Here is a 14988-nt window from a genome sequence, read left to right on the forward strand (position 1 = left end):
ATGTACGTATACGTATACATGTATATATATCGTATGTAATTCCTATTAAATTATATTTACACATTTTTAAAGTACATAACATTTATTTCACTAATAATTTTTGTCACTTTTTTTATTATCACTGAATTATTATGTATTGTAATTTTTTTTTACAATCACGGGTTAATTATATATTAAATCAATATATTTAAATTAAAAAAAAGAAAAGGTAAAAAAAAACAAATGGAGATGAAGTCTGATTCAAACCGATGTGCCTTCCCTTTAAGATCAAAATATTTTATTAATTAAAATTTTATTTTTAATTTCGATGGCAATCAAAAAGGGAGGTGCACAACTAGTTGTTACAACAGTGCTAAATCCAAAATTTCAACATTCTACGACTAATCGTTTTTGAGTTATGCGATATACAATCGCACATACATACGTACTCGTACAGACGTCACGACGAAACTAGTCAAAATGGATTCAGGGATGGTTAAAAAGGATATGTCCGTTGAAATCTGAAAACCGAAACGTATCGCAATTACAATACTTCCTTTACTTCGTACAATAAAGTAAAAATAATTTAATATTAGACAACGTATAATGGATGATCTATTGTAAAAAAAAAAAATAATAGTGAATGAAACAGTATGCGAACCAAATTTTAAATGGAATAATTTTTCATGATAATTTTGTTGTATAAAAGTAGTGGTGGAAGAAGTCTGTCGCTGACGATCGTTGCCGTAGTGAGGCGAGGCATAATGAGAGAAAAAAATGATGAAATCCGGCAACACTGTTTTACTTGTCGGCGGGAAGACATGGTAAATTACTTATACGCAGTACAATTAGTGAATCGATGGAACAGTTGTTTAACCTAACCCACTTGTAATGTCGTCGAATTTGCATATTTCTATAGAGATATTTGTTATTACTGTTTAAGGGTGAGTTTTATTTTATATTTTTAATATTATTAATTTTTATATTATTACAATTTGTTATACTATAATTTGCATTTGTTTTATCCTTTGTTTGTATTATTCAAATAAAATACGAGTAAATTAAATAATCTTTTTAACAGAAATTCTTTAGTAAAAAGATTAGAATTACTGAAAAGAAACGTACTTCAGTATAACGTAAATGTAATTCAAGCTACCTTAAATAAAATTTCAGACACCCAAGATTTTATTAAGTGCAATATTACATCCGAAAACCGTATTTATTCCGTTCTTTACACACAATAAATAAACTGCATGTCATTGTACTTACTGAATTAATGTCTACTCAAATAGTCTAATTTTAAAATATTTATTAGATTAAAAATGTTAGAACCCAGTTTACACTCATTTGTACAATGAGATATATACAACAAATAATTCATTATGAGTTTTTATATTGTATCATTTTCCATATTTAATTTATCTGTTTTTAAGAATTAAAAAGAAAATCATAAAATTGTTGGAAATGTATATCCATCATTTTTTTAGAGGAAAATGATTTTTAACAAAAATTTAATGAACTTCCTTAGATCGATCGGTTGGTAAATTAATCGACTGATATACCGATAATTCTGGGTTGGAATCCTAGCATCATTCGGCATTCCTTATCAGTCACAAAATATCTCATAACTACTCATAAGTAATAATGTAATTACGAAAAACTATGTTTCTTTAGCTGATCAAAGGAGCACTGCAATTTAAAAAAATTTAAGTAGCAAAATTTATCGATGTACTCGTATTTTCTAAATAAAATTCTATATGTTTAATTTTTTATTACTAAAAACGATTTTTCTCCTTAAAAAAAATTTAAGCGAAAAGGACGATTACAGTGGTAGTTCAATTGCTAGAAAACCGACTAAAATACTGAAGGTTCTCGGTTTGATTCCAAGCATAGGTTTGCCTTTCAGCAAAATCAAGATCCATATAAATAATTACGCGTAAGTAAATACTTGCGCAGAAGTTATAAATTTAAAAAGTACGTAATTTCAACAGAGGATTGGAGACCTTGTTTTCGGTTCGATTCCCAGCTTGTGGTGTTCTTTTTTTGTGGCTATTTATCACATTGGATATCATTAACTACGCAGAAATAAAATTTGTCATCTTAATTTTTTTTTTTTAATAATAAATGGGTATAAAAAAGCTTAGATCGCTGAAGGGGATTTACAGAAAAATAATATTTGCAGAATACTGAAATTCCGATATTAGAAATAGATTATCTTTATTTAAAAAAAAAATAAATTAAAGAATAATTTTCGATTAAAAAGAAGGTATGTTTTTCGCAAAAAGAAAATTAGAGACCGGGTCCTGGGTTCGAATTCAGCTTGTGTTCATTAACTACTCAAAGTCATTATGTTATTATGAAAAAGTCTGTAGAAAGCGTAGGATCACTAAAAAAGGGTATACTATAATAAATAAATTTTAAGGTACTGCATTTCTGAATCAGATAATGAACTATTTTCTAGAAATAAGTGAATTAAATTAAAATGTTCAGGTCATTGCTTTAAAATTAAACGAATCGCGAATGTTTGAATAATCGATTATAAAATATATATTTATTTCCAAAATAATTACTTCCATCCAAACATTTAAACGAAATTTTGGTTAATACGATGTCTGAAGTTTGTCATTTAAAAAAAATAATTTTTGTCCAGATAAATGTTTTTGTGTGTAGTTGCAGAGGTTATTACCTTCAATAAAAATTACAATAAATAATTCAATAATAACAAAAAAAATATACATTTATATGAAAAAATATCAAAAAATTCTTTATTAAAGAATTAGAGGATCGTATCTCACTTTCAAATGAAATAAGTTTAAATAAAGTGCAGCAAAAAATGTGTATATGTAATTTAATAGACGTGAAAGGAAGTCATGTTGTGTCCACATCAGATTTCTTTTTTAAATTGACAGTGAGGTGGTTTAATATTTTCGTACGTAAAAATTAACTGGATTCGGATCCAGAACCTTTTGGATATAAGTCAATTTCGTGATACATTTAATCTGATAAAGTAAAATGAAATGTACATTGTTTTGTCAACCAGAACGGTAGTAATAAAAAAACCCAGAAAATTGAGTCCTGCTGCCATTTCAATATGTATTATGCGTTGACTGTTAGGTAAGCATGTCAATTGACCTGACAATTTCTAATGCAGTAAATTTTCTCCAAAAAAAGTACTCTTCCCGTACAATTTTTGGGTCGGTGAAATCAAAGAATGGATCTGTGATGTACAACAAGTATTTTGTTAAGTTTTGAGTCTGTTGTGTAATTAAGGAATAATGGAGTTAAATAAAAATATTGTGTGTGTGCGCGTGCGCACACACACAATATTTTTATGTAACACTTACTCGTATTTATTGTTAAAATGGGTGACGTTGCATCTGAATTCCGTTCTTTTTATACAGTAAATAATTCTAGGTTCGATTTCCGGTTACGCTTGGCATTTATTATCAAAATTCATAACATGAAAAAATAAAAAAAAACAATGTAAAAAATGCGTGATAGTAACTGACGTTTGTCGGCCTCCGTAGTGATCGTGTCTCGGCCTTTTATCCGGAGGTCCCGGGTTCGAATCCCGGTTAGGCATGTCATTTTCACACGCTACAAAATTGCCATTTGATCTCATCCTGTGAAGCAATACATAACGGATGCCCTGAGTAAACGAAAAAAAAAATGTATACTTTGTATGTTGTCAATACGAGTAAAATAAATTAATTAAAAAAAAAAACTAGTTGTAAATATTCGTTTAATTTAGTGTGAGATAACTTTTTAAATCATACTGCAATCACAGACAGAACTGCTCGCCGACGCGCTGCTACAATTCCCGCCTTGTTATGACACGTACAAGGTTAAACTGAGTTCAAGGTTAAACTACAATGCTGTCCCTTACACCACTGCGTAAAGCACATTTTAACTATAATAATTATTTACGAGTTTATAACGCTGAATAAAATAAACCGTTCGATTCATTTCTTTCTCATACACCGACTTTTTATTTATTTATTTATTTTTTTTTAATTTTTATTTATTTTTGTTTTTAATTAATTTTTATTTATTTATTTTTTTTATTTATTTTATATTTTAAATACACGTATAAGCAGCATGGATGTACGATGGGTCGAAGCCGATAATATCGAACCTTGGTTCTTCAATGTTTTTTTTTTTTTTTTTTTTTTAAGTAGGTTTAAATAAATTTAACTGTTTGGAGACCAAATTGATTCTAAACGAAGTATTTTATAAATATTACAAATGCAATTGTGTTTTGAAATGTGATCATGTTATGAAAGTCGAACCCAGGATCTTCCACTTAAGCTGTTTTTAATAGTGATACTCGGATATTCATTAGGAATAGAACTACAGGTTCTGTAGATATACAGCCTTCGCTGCGGTGAAAGAAAAACACACAGACACAGAGAGAAGAGAGAAAGAGAGATTTTTTAACTCTATTTTAGTCCTTGTGGAATACGGCATGAAAGAAATTATAATATCACGTCATCTTTATTTTCTAATTAATTTTTTTTTTTTGTAAAGTTTGTATAAAAGCAAGTTAATCGGTGGGATCTGCTTTTGTAAAAAAAAACAACATGGATATAAAATTAAATAATTTAAACAAACTATAAAAGAAAATTTTTTTTTGGAAGTCTCACTTTAAATTAGGTTTAAGAAAGGTGTTTCGGATATGAAATAAAATTTCACTGTTTAATATGATTAAAGCGTTAAATAATTTTATCTCAGTTATTTTATCATTACAATACGGAACGAGTTAGTTAAACTTCTATTCAATATTATCGATAAATTATTATTTAAAAACCAAATAAATTAAAACTGAAATAATAAAAAAGAAAAAGTCAAAACAACTAATAATAATTTTTAAATAATCCTTACCGTGTTTTATGAAATGGCTGCACTAATATATTTTTAATATTTATCGTTTCATACGTTATTTTAAATTATGAACTAACAAATATACTAACCAAACAATACCGCGTATTAACCGACGCGACTGACCGCATGTGTACTCTTTTTCTCTGTGCGACGCGCGTACAGCTATTAAAGACTGCAGAGCTATTCAACAATAACAACGCATTCTGGGTACAACTGTACGACAGCCACATAGCAAGTTGTTTTCAAGAAGGTTTAGACGTTACGTATTTTTTTTCTTAACTTAATGTTACTGCTTCTTCACGTATACTGTTTATTTATACAATTACTGATTCGTAATGACTCATATCGTTTCATTATTGAAATTTTATTAAATACTTATAAATGCTTGTTTTAATTTAATACTTTTAATTCGTGTTTTAAAAGTCTTAATATTAAAAATTAAAATATTCAACGATAAATTTTTACGTACATTTCATCATAAAATTTAAACATTCTCCAAAGTCAATTAAAGTTTGTCAGAAAAAATCGATCAAGAATAAATATTATTAATCGTTGTGCGACTTATAAAATAACATATAAATTAAATATAAATAATTTATTTATTTAAATCATAAATTTTGAACAAATTTATTTTTTTTATTGTAACGACACAGCAACTTAACAATTTGTTCAGCGAGATAATTGAACAATAAGTAAAAATATCTATTTGAACTAACATTAAGTAGCCACAGACCCAGCGGCTTGTGACTTAATAACGAAATAGAAGAGCACTCCGTAGGGCCAGACCATAAAATCACCTAATTGAAATAAGGCAAACCAAGAATATTGTTCCTCAGTAATCTTGAAAAATCACACCGATCGTGTTATCTAATAAACTGACCGCCAAATAATTCGGGTGACGATCTAAACGATTTTGATACCGTACGCTGATATGAGAGATTTCCTGCCGAACGGTTTGCAACTTGAGAATTATTGTTTATGTACCAGTGTATATTGAGAATTTTCCGCAGCGTTTTTGTCTGGTAGCGTTCAAGTATATCAATACTGGAATTACAATTCCAGTAAAAAACAAAAATAAATTTAAAATGTGAAATCCGTTGTCATAAAATAAAATGTTTTGATTAAAGAATATAATTGTTACAAATCGTTTTTAATGTTAAATAAATTTGATTTTGGTTTCTACGGTAATTTGACTAACATAAAAAATGTACAAGGATATGTTGAGCATTTTCGGCAGTGTTTTTGTCCGGTAGCGTTCAAGTTCGTCAATACCGGAATCGCATGCCGTACCCCACAATTCAAGCCTGTAAGTCCAAACAGGCTTCATCCAAACGGATTTATAAATCGATACTTCACTTTCTGTTGAAAGCAGAGATCTACGTGTTATCAGCCAGAACATGTATTTAAACTTCAGATCCAACCGTTTCCGTTTAGATGTGATACGCTAAGCTTTAGTAAGTCGTCGATCAAGTTGAAAACCCAAATATTTACAGTCTTGAGATCTCGGAATCGGAACATCGATGATAAAAACAGGACAGTGTTCTTTACGAAGGGTGAACATGACGTGCTTTGATTTTGTTTCGTTTATTTCTATTTACCAACATGTAAGCCAGAATTCGAGAAGAGAAGTATAATCTTGAATAAAACGAGACGCAAAAATAAATACGTTTAATTATCTGTCTTTAATGTAAAACAGAGTGGTCTCGACCTTTCATCCGGAGGTCCCGGATTTGAATCCCGGTCAGGCATGGCATTTTCACACAGGCTACAAATCATTCATTTCATCCTCTGAAGCAATACCTAACGGTAGATCCGACGGTTAAACAAAAAAAAAAAAAAAAAAAATGTAAAACAGAGAAGACAAGAATCGTAATTTCAATTTCAACTGAACCTTTCCAAAGAATTTTTTTTTTTTTGTTTGTGGGCGAAAAACGCCTGGGCGTTATCATCGCCCGGTAGATATTAGTAAAAGGGTAAAATAACTCCGAAATAATAAACTATACAAGGTGTAAACATAATAATATTAATCATATAATAAAAATTTACTAAAACAAGCCAAGAAGGCAACATAAAACTCAAAACCAATACTACAGACAAAGTTGATAAAATATAAAAGTTAAAATAATAGATTAAAGAAAGTATATAAAACTTACCTAACTCCGATGGGTTGTGCAAAAATCCCCTCCTCGGGTAGTAAAATTAAATATATAGAACCAAAAACCAAATTGAAAATAAAGGTTAAAATTAAAAAAAAAAAAACTCTCCTTACAGAAAAACATATATGAGCATATTAAATCCTTTGCAGTAACCCGGTACTACGCAAAAAGAGAAAAACTCGTTCCAAAATCCCGCTATCGATGCACAAGATGTTTCTGGGTATATTACACTGACGACGCAACGTCGCATAACATACGCAGTCCAGCAGAATGTGGTGCAAAGAATTGATTACATTCGTAATCAACTGTGCTATTTTTTCTAATCGAAAATTTTGGTTCTTTTAATAAACCAAAGGTTTATTATACGTGAAACTATAGTTTTGGACCTATCGATCTAAAAACTATATTGTCATCGTGTGTCACACGGGGTCAAACGGTCGATCCCGTGTGTCACACGAAGATGTGGAATGCATCCGTCAGAGTTTCCACGTAGCTCCTGAAAATCAACTCGCCGTGCCGATAGAGAACTAAACATTTCCATAATGTTTATCTGACGTGTTTTGCGTCGACATTCGCTTATGAAACCGTACAGGATTCAGTTACTGCAAGCTCTTTATGAGTATGACAAACAACGACGTGTGGAGTTTTCTGCTTAACAGCTTAACAGGATGACATCAGAAGACAATTTTGTAGAATTTAATTTTGTTAGGATTTGGGGTTCTGAGAAGTCGCATGAATTTATACAACATGAGAGACTCTCCCAAACTTAATTTTTTTGTACAATTTCTCGGGAAAAGGTATAAGGTCCCTTTTTTTCTTAGAGAACACTGTTACGGGAACAATGTATCTCGATTTGCTTGAAAACTGACTTTTCAGAGAACGATTCGGAAGATTTCATTTTTCAGCAGGATGGAGAACCATCTCACCGGTGTCTATACGTTCGACAATTTTTGAATAATAGTATTCCTCAACTACGAATCGGCCGTATGGATATTAACGATTCAGCTTCCAAGATCGTCAGACCTCACCGTGTGCGATTTTTACTTGTGGGCTTTTGCAAAAGATTCCCCCCTTCCAGCTGGAAGTGTCTCCCCTTCCAGCTGCAGCGGTCTAATTACGGAACCGCATAGCAGCAGCCGCGGCACCAGCGAATAAAGAAACGCTTGCTTATCGGGACGAATTCGATTACCCTGTGGACATATGACGTGTATCCCAAGGGAGGCAGGCATATTTAGCATCTATGACTTGGTATGTAAAAAAAAACTTCTTGAATAAATAATTAATACAAAATTAATAAGTGTTTATATTCAATATTTTTCAAAATACATAAATACTTTAAATCGGATGATTGTTTTTGAGACACGCTGTTAAGTAAATCGGGCAGGTATACCCTATGATAAATCATTAAACTTAATTTTCTCTAAAAATTAAAATGTATTACGATATCTTCTTAATAGGTAAATAATTTTCAGGGCTGATTTATGTCACATATCACGTCACCTGCAATCGTTTGATTATCGCACCTATTATATCTTGAATTCACGTAATTAAATGAAAAATAAAACCAAGTAAACAAATTCTAATGAAAAATTGATACGAAAAACATCAAATACAGTTAAATTTTTTGTTTCTAATTAAAATTATTTTCAATCATATTAAAAGTTATAATTTGGTAATAATGATTATAAATTCAACATTATATAATAATTCAAAATTAAAAAATAAAAAATAAAGGAGTTAATATATGTAGTAAAAATTCTTTAGTGAATTTTTTATTCTATAATTAACTTATGTAATCTATAAATAATAACAGCTGTATTTATTCATTCATGTGTTTGAATATGCAAAAATAAAACACCAACCGTACCAAAACATAAAGTACATGACATTAATTTTAATCCTCAATATTTAATAAATTAATGCACGTTACTATATTGAGGGATTATTTTATATTGAAGCACCTCTTACAAACTAAACAGAACAAGTACGCACGCCCACAGACCCACACATATGCATTTTTCCAAATGTCTGCAACTGTTTGGTCTTCTCCGCTCGCTTTATTATTTTTAACTTCTTTAAGTGCATTTTCTACTTCTTTATAAGTCGGCGGTTTTCTGTTTGATTCTGGCGTTTTAATTTCTGTATTAACACTTATTTCTAGTAAATCTTTCGGTTCTTCGCAGTTCAAAAGCTTATTAAAAGCTTCTGCAAGGATTTACGCGTTTTCTTTATTGTTATGTGCAATTTTACCAGATTTATCCTTAAGCGTTAATATTGGAGCTTCGTATTTTTGTAACCGATTATAAAACAGTTTATAGTAACTTTTAAAATTATTTTTATTTAAGTCCTGTTCAATTTGATTAATTTAATTATTTTGATTTTCTCTCTTTACATTACATATATATAAATGTATATTATAATATTATATAATCGATTATGTGTAATAAAATATTTATAATTATTTTACGTTAATAGTTGAGATTACGACAAAATATTATTATAAAATTACAATAATTATTATTTTTTATTTTAAGTTTTAATTTCTTAAACGATTTGGAAATAAAATAAAAGTATATACATATATTTTTTTTTTTGTTAAACAATATGCCGCCTTATCAATTTAGGCCTAATTTTTGGAATAACTCTGTTGTTTGTCGTCGGATTTTACAACTAGGTTTTTTTTGTTCACTAACAAAAAAATGTTTCACGATTTTTATAATACAATACAATTTGATAAATCCTAAGATATTTAAGATTGAAAAATTGAAACCACCGTCGTTTTGAAATTTGTCAACGAAGAATATCGTTATTTTTTTTCCTAATAAAAAATATCAGTTTAAAATAAAGTACAAAATTTTACTTCGTTATCTCCAACCGTTCTTGAAAAATAATTTTTTTCTTAAAAAACACAAAATTCCTGACGTACAGAAAAATATGCGTTTACGGATCTACGTTCAGTGGAGATTTTTTCTTCAGTATCTTAAGTAGAATCGCTTCCTAGAGTTCGGCCTCACCTTTAAAGATATTCTGTATAACCGTCTACTAAAACTCAAAAACCGTTCGCCCGACGTAAATGATTCTTCTTACAATGTTTTTACCGGATTAGATTCAAGGGTAAATTTATGACGGTAACTAATTATTATTATCGGATAATATGTCTGATATTTAATTCAGGCGATAATTTAATAATCGAAAGAAACCTCATCGAAGACTGACACGAGTATCGCCGGTTATAAACAATAATTTTGGGGTATAATTTCTCATCGATAAATTATAAAGAATTATGGATTCGCCTCCGATTTTGATGAAATTTAGAATATACCTTATTTTTGACGTAAGTTACTCGTTAATATTGTAATTATGTGTCGAAAAGGCCTTTCACTCGAATTATGGCTCTCAAAATTTACATAATACGCTGGTAAAAAATTTCGTAATTTAGTACGGGTAAAATATAAATTATTTCACAGGAGAAGTGTCATATTCGATTTAAATTAGCTAGGTACGATGATATAATGGTACGTGTAATTCTGAAAAGAAGGTATTGAGGAAACCGCTTCGCTACTCTTTTTTTTAACAAGTAAGCCTTTTTTGTATTTTTATAATGGTTTTGACGTTTTGGGAATTTGTATTTTTTTTTTATAAACCGGTGAGATGACTACTGACATTAAGCTTAAGGATTATATATATTGTAAAAGTATATGGAAAAAATTAAAGAAAAAAGGACTCGTTATATTAAGTATTAACGATAATGACAAATGGAAATAGGGAGTTCTGCAGTTCCACAGTGCCTATACGCGAGCCTCCGCTGCTTAGGTGCCTAACAAATAAAACAATCGTTGAAGGCGTGTTGTTAATATGTGAATTTATATTATACAAATAACCGCCGTTTTGTAGAATCATTTTTACTTTAAAATGACTAGACATCGTTTTGATATAACGTAATAAAAATCTTTGCTGATGATAAATTTTAAATCTACATGTATAAATGTTATTTTAAAAGTTTCTTCAAAACAGAAGACGGCATTTGTAATTTTTGAACAGGTGTTATTAACGTTATATCGAAATAAATATTCTACTCGAAGATGATTTTTAAAATAAAAATTTCAAAAGTTAAGAAATTAAATAAATAAGACAAAGAAAGATACGTAATTATTTTAAAGTTTTCACGTAATTAAATATGTCTAAACGTCTACTAAATTGCCCGCTATTCTTTATAGTTTAATATAGTATATAAGAAAATTCATACGACGAATTAAACAGAAATGTACGATTACAAATAAAGCGTATTTAATCTATTATCGATAAATAAATAAATTTTATTTAACAAATATAAAATAAATATATACTTACAATATAATAGATTCATAACGCGTGTGTTCATATCAAAGCAGAAACACATTAATAAAAACCGACTACACTCATCAAGAGTTGAAATTAAAACGTACGCAGTGCTAGACATCTACCGACCCGAATATTGCCGAGTAATCACGAAAATAACAGCGTTCATAGCCGGATTTGAAAGAACGAAATACCGTTAACAACAGACTACCTTTTAACAACGTTCTAATGCAGACAAGCGTAGAGTGAATAACGTTGTTACTTCATAAGGGCATTAATTATATATAGTTACGTTTAGTTGATAATACGCTTTTGTTTGCTATTTTATAGAATTATTTACTTTGTTACATATTAAAAATTTTAACGATGTAATCGCATAATTTGAAACGAGGATATTTTAGTGTTTAATTACCGCAATAATTTTTACGCGTTAATTACACCGTCGACCTGACTTGTATACCGACTCGTGTTCTTTACAACTGGACAGAATAACTGCTGGGATAAACTTAGGACCTCTTTTAAGAAAAAATTAATTAGCGGTTAAAACGTAAAATAGTTAATTTAATAAATTTCTGATCGTTTATTTTGAATAAATCTTTATCGTTTTTTTTTTTTATAACTGACGTATTTAGAATTAAAAAAAATATTTTATATTTTAAATATCTTTTGCCGATCTCCGTAGCGGTGCGGTACGGTTACAAGCTTTCACTCGGAAGTCCCAGGTTTGATTCGAATCCCGGTCGGGCACAGTATTTCTCATACTCTACAATATTCCGTTTTCATAGGACAAAATGATCAAAGCAGTCGGTGCCCGTCTTCTCAAAAAAGAAAAATTATATATATTACCGTAATAATTTTTTATTTTGTATTTACTCGCCTATATTTTTATTTAAAAATTCGTTTTAGATATTCAGAAAAAGGTTTTCACAAAGTCGTGTGACTGAAACAGAGTTTTGCGTTAACAGTCGGATCGATTTTTATATTTTTTATATATTTATACAATATTTTCGCGTTTTTGACGCGAAACATCTTTTTAAATCACACCGAAACATACGGGTACCAGAACAGAAATTTGTAGCGTAACGAAAAGGTCAATATCGTCCTGCCTTAATAACTCCCTAACTATTAGTCTCGTGCGGTGTTATTTTATAACTTACACGGTCAGCTCGCCGATACGACTTTGAGTTTGCGTTACTGGCGAGCGGGTTGGCGGGAAGGAGGCACAAGGTGTAGCTGACGATTTAGATGTGATAGCGCGGTGATTCGTGTGTCTGCGTTTAGAGTTTTTCGAGATAGATCGATTTATGTAATAATAAGTGTATTTTGGACAATATTAACGTGTAAAAAGTACAAAAATTCAATATTTCAGCCTCAGCCCGCGTAAAAGCCAGTCGGAAATATAAATTACGCATATCGTCGGAAAGTGAAGGTTATGGGCCGCGCACAGGTACCGCAGTGTCCGCTACTGAGAAAGCGAAACAGTTTCGGGAACGTCGCAAAGCCGACACGGCGCGCTCAGTGAACGACACCGACGGCGCGAGCACCTCTACCGCTGCTTATTATACCTTATGTCTCTTACTTTTCATATCACAGACCGATGTTGAACAAAATTGTCGTCGAATATTAATCGAAATAAATATCGTGTAACATTTAGCGTATGTTTCATATTAAAATTAAATTTAGTACGCAATCGATGTCTCCTCGTTTTTGTTTCGATCCGATATACTAAAAGAGACTCGCTGATACACAGACCGACTAATTTATCTGTAGAGTCGGCCAAACGAAGGGACTAAAATTTTCCATCCGAGTCTTTCAGTTTTATTCAAAAGATACGACGGTGGCTCTCCCCTCTCCCATTGGTTGGAGGAACTTCATCCAAGGTCTGTAATGGGTGTGTCCAACGATGGCACGGGTGACCCTCAAGGGTGGACTGTGGGTACGAGGCCATCGGATAAGCGCAATGCATGCCTGTAGTCAAGTAGGTTGGACCGGGAAGGGCAGCCTCCCCGCAGATGGGCTTTTGGCCCTCCCGAACAGGCGGTCAGATTGTTCTTATGGCGCCGGGAGGACCCTGAAGGATTACGTCCTACGGGACTTTTATAGGGGGGGGGGGAGTCAACTGCCACGGCATCCTGAGGCGACTGATATGCTGCTTAACGGCGGTTCTGGTCGCCCCGAGGGTGCTTAAATAAATAAATAAATAAACGAGACAGGTAGAATGAGATAATGGTACTGTAAAGACTTGTATCTTCCATTTACGTTCTTTGAGATATTATCTCAAATTTTATGATCGGGGCTCTTTACATCCCATAAGTGTTGTTTGTTTATTGTTTTTAGATAAACGTTACGTGTACTTTGTGCTTTTAAATAAAAATGTAAGGGCCCTTTACACCGTTACATATGATGTCCCTGACGGTGACGCTAACCTCTTTTTAAGAATGTGACAAGGGCAACGACCTTATCAGTTGATGCCCGTAAAAAAAAAATAATAGTAATAATAACAAAAACTTACAAATTAGAAGCAAACTTATCAGTCTACCTAAAAAGAACTTTTCTTCGTTATCAGTTATTAGAATACTATCTCTGGCAGTTTTAACAAACAATGAAATTAATAATTGCCATTAATAGTAACTGATGATGAATCCACGGATTAAAAAAGCTTTTTTTTATTAACTCATGTTTGCATTGTGGTTGCTTTTTATTTTTTGTTGTTTACAGTGATAATATGTAATTCAAAATTTGTACCGCTATGTATGTCACTTTTGAAACAATCTGTGAAAAATTAAGTTACTGTCATTTTGAATACATTGTTATAGCATGAAGTTTTTGTTTTACGATAAAATTTTTGTTTTTAACGCCTTTAAAAGGATGTGTTCAACTGCCATTCTTTCCATTTAATTTTTGATTTGCATTCTCCCGTGGTTGCTAGGTGTAATATTAAATTGCTGAATTTCACTTTTCTTGGTGATGTTATTTAAAGTTCCCTTACCTTATTAACACTCCTGATATATATTACAGCATGCAAATGACTTTTTTTGTTCATTTCCAGATATGAACTCATGTTAGGAACATATTTTTATCTTATCAGTACAAATTCTATAAGATAAAAATAAAATATTATATATATATATATATATATATATATATGGTTTGTTACCGATTTAACAAAGTTATTCGGAAGAAATATGGCCGGTTTAAGTACATTAGGAAAGAATGATATGAAGCAACTATAAAAAAAAAAAAACTGTAACCGGAAGAGACATAAAAGCAATGTATCTATCTCTTTTTATAGTAGACAAAACAATGACAACTGTCCAGTGTAATATTAAAAAAAGTCAAGGTTAAAAGTTTCGTATCTCACGTACATGTGTCATACGTTTTAATAAATATATCTGTAGAGAGAAAGAGAGAGGAGTGAGAGCGCTGTTTCTCGACATAAAGGATTTATTACATATAACTAAGAAATCTGTTCTCTTATTTTATTCTTCCCTTTCAGTTTTGTCTATGCGATCTAATTGTGTGTCATTCTGCTTCAATACAAACACACGCACGCGCGTAAGCAAAGCAAATAAAATGTTTAGACAGCAGAGTTTAAAGGAAAGGACTATTATAATAATTTTAATACTACACGAAT

At 30.9% G+C, this 14988-nt stretch overlaps 1 protein-coding gene across 6 annotated transcripts in view; it reads left to right on the forward strand.

The window, feature by feature from the left end:
- Window positions 1-765: 765 nt before the first annotated feature.
- LOC142325382 (uncharacterized) overlaps window positions 766-14988 on the forward strand; it is a 157207-nt gene continuing 142984 nt past the window's right edge. For 2 of the 6 annotated variants that reach the window (XM_075367085.1, XM_075367083.1), the window contains exon 1: window positions 771-923. The gene's annotated coding sequence lies outside the window, so the exon portion shown is untranslated. Of the gene's footprint in view, window positions 924-14988 lie in introns of all 6 variants that reach the window. The other 4 variants (XM_075367091.1, XM_075367090.1, XM_075367089.1 and 1 more) reach the window with 3 other exon arrangements.

This window comes from Lycorma delicatula, chromosome 5, assembly GCF_047948215.1.
Source record: "Lycorma delicatula isolate Av1 chromosome 5, ASM4794821v1, whole genome shotgun sequence".
NCBI classification, from domain to species: domain Eukaryota; kingdom Metazoa; phylum Arthropoda; class Insecta; order Hemiptera; family Fulgoridae; genus Lycorma; species Lycorma delicatula.